Raw genomic sequence first — 3,456 nt, 5'->3', positions numbered from 1 at the left:
ACATGCCTGGGTTGCAGGCTCAATCCCCAGGAGGCAGCCAATCAATGATTCTCTCTCACCATTGATGTTTCTGTCTCTCTCTCTCCCTCTTCCTTCCTCTCTGAAATCAATAAAAATATTTTTTAAAAAGTACTGTGTATCTGTCTGTTTTGGCATGAAAGATGTCCTGATAGACAGAAAACAGCAAACTTAGTTATCTGGACAGAATGTGTATGAGAATGTGTTCACTGTTTCTGTATTATTTGAACTATTTATGAAAATGATGCATTATGAAGGAGAAAAATAATGATGCTTTCTGTTTGGAAAGAAAGCAGCTGTAATTTGTATTTTCATTGCTCAGGAAACAGAGCAAAAAGCAGAATATTGGACTGAAGAGATCTATGGTCACCCAATTCAATTTCCTCACATGGGATATAGATAGTAAGACACTCAAAAAACTCATATAACATAATTCTTAACTTGAAAATACAAATAGTACCTATTTTTTTAAAAATGTGTTGCTGAGAACCGTGATACAGAGTAAATTATATTTTTTCCAAAAAATAATATAATTTATTTTAATATTAAAAGCATTACAGATCTGATCAAAATTGTGTCATAAATTCAAAAAGACATATATCAATTCATCTTATTTTTTGTATGCATTATTTTTGTATGCATTTCAAAGTAAATTGCAGACATGAGTATACTTTATCCCTAAACATTTCAGCTTGCAATATTTGTTCTATAGTTCTTTTTTAGTTTAAGATAAAATTTACATACAGTGAAATAGACAAATACTAAGTGAACCATTCTGGGTTCAGAAATATGCAACACTCAACCCAGCCCCTATCTAGATAGGTAAATTTTCTAGTTTTTTTCATATGCAAAAGTTCTTTGTTATTGAATTTATTTGGGGTGATATTGGTTAATGAAATTGTATATGTGTCAGGTGTATGATTCTATAATACATCATCTGTAAATTGTACTGTGGGTCTACCACCCCAAGTCAAGTCTCGTTCCATCACCATTTATCCCTCTATACCAGCGGTTCTCAACCTGTGGGTCACGAACCCTTTGGGGGTCGAACGACCCTTTCACAGGGGTCGCCTAAGACCATCAGAAAACACATATATAATTACATATTGTTTTTCAAAATTGTGTCATAAATTCAAAAAGACATATATCAATTCATCTTATTTTTTGTATGCATTATTTTTGTATGCATTTCAAAGTAAATTGCAGACATGAGTATACTTTATCCCTAAACATTTCAGCTTGCAATATTTGTTCTATAGTTCTTTTTTAGTTTAAGATAAAATTTACATACAGTGAAATAGACAAATACTAAGTGAACCATTCTGGGTTCAGAAATATGCAACACTCAACCCAGCCCCTATCTAGATAGATAAATTTTCTAGTTTTTTTCATATGCAAAAGTTATTTGTTATTGAATTTATTTGAGGTGATATTGGTTAATGAAATTGTATACGTTTCAGGTGTATGATTCTATAATACATCATCTGTAAATTGTACTGTGTGTCTACCACCCCAAGTCAAGTCTCCTTCCATCACCATTTAGCCCTCTATACCAGCGGTTCTCAACCTGTGGGTCGCGACCCCTTTGGGGGTTGAACGACCCTTTCAGGGGTCGCCTAAGACCATCAGAAAACACATATATAATTACATATTGTTTTTGTGATTAATCACTATGCTTTAATTATGTTCAATTTGTAGCAATGAGATTGGGGGTCACCACAACATGAGGAACTGTATTAAAGGGTTGCAGCATTAGGAAGGTTAAGAACCACTGCTCTATACTCTCTTCTACCTCCAGGTGCCCCCTTTCCCTTTGGTAATCACCATGCTGTTGTCTGTGTCTATGAGTTTGTTTGTTGTTTTTGCTTAATTCCTTCACCTTTTTCACCTGGCCCCACAGCCCGCCTCCTCTCTGACAGCTGACAATCTGTTCTCTTAGATAAATTTTCGTCACCAAAGAAAGTTTCTTCAAGCCCTATCCTAGTCAGTCCCCAGCTTTACCCTCAGTAAGAAACAACTGCTGCCTCATTTGTTACACAACGGATCTGTTGTGCCTATTCTAGAACTTCATATAAGTGCAGTCAGACAGTTAGTGCTATTTTGTGTAAGGTTTCTTTCTGCCTGTTTTGGAGAGTCATTCTTGTTGTGAGTTCCAGTAGTTCATTACTTTTTACTACTGAGTGGCATGCCATCATTAAGTACCATATCGCAGCTCATCTCATCCCATTGATGAACATTTAGATTGTTTCCACTTGGGGGGTGGGGTGGGGGGGGAGCTGCTATGAACAGGTCAAGAACTATGCAGAGTCTGAAGTTTCATGCCTCATGCATGATAACAAAGTAACCTGCCAGTTTCATGGATGCTGACAGAAGACACACAGACTCCTGAGTCAGACATAAAGGGTTTTATTGCTCATAGAAATAGTGGTAGCCAGAGTTTCAGTATTTGCTCCAGTTCCCTAGGCCCCATTTCCACAGGGTGATGTAACAGAGCCAAGTGACACCTGCTACACCCAGTTATGTCACAGGAGACAAACCCTGATCTTAGGGAACCTGAATCATTTATGACTCCTCTGGAGAAAGACATTATCTCGATCTTCCAAAGTTTTCTTTATACAAACAGCTCAGAACAAAGGCACCCAGTGCTTCTGCTCACAAGACATGCAAAAAACCAGAGGCCCATGCAGAACTGTCCCCAAACAAAACCTTCTTATACATGCCTTTCTGTGAACATGTTTTTTTTAAATATATTTTTTATTGATTTCAGAGAGAAAAGGAAAGGGAGAAAGATTTAGAAACATCAATGATGAGAGAGAATTATTGATCAGCTGCCTCCTGCAGGCCCCCTATTGGGGATCCAGCCCACAACCCAGACATGTGCCCTTGACCGGAATCAAACCTGAGACCCTTCACAGCCAGGGCTGTAATCATGTTTTAAATTTCTCCTGGGTAAAATACTAAGAGTAGAATTGCTGGTCACAAGGTAGATGTTTCTCTAATATCAGAATATTTTTCCAAAGTGATGAACCATTTTATAGCCACCAACAATGTCTAAGAGTTCTTGTTATTTCAACTCTATCAATGTTGGTATTGTCAGTGTTTTTAATTATAGCCATTCTGGTTAGTTGAAGTGACAAGTTAATTATAGTTTAATTTGCATTTTTTTATATATTAACGATGTTGAACATTTCTATTTGCTTATTGGCCATTAATACATTTTCCTGGCTTTGCAGACGCCGCCGCCCCGAAGCCGCCCGTGACCAGCCATGGTGAACCCCACCGTGTACTTCGACATCGCCGCCGACGGCGAGCCCCTGGGCCGCGTCTCCTTCGAGCTGTTTGCGGACAAGGTTCCAAAGACGGCAGAAAACTTCCGTGCTCTGACCACCGGGGAGAAGGGATTTGGTTATAAAGGTTCCTGCTTTCACAGAATTATTC

Source organism: Myotis brandtii, unplaced genomic scaffold, assembly GCF_000412655.1.
Source record: "Myotis brandtii unplaced genomic scaffold, ASM41265v1 scaffold240, whole genome shotgun sequence".
Classification (NCBI taxonomy): domain Eukaryota; kingdom Metazoa; phylum Chordata; class Mammalia; order Chiroptera; family Vespertilionidae; genus Myotis; species Myotis brandtii.
Note: the sequence above shows the minus strand (reverse complement) of the source record.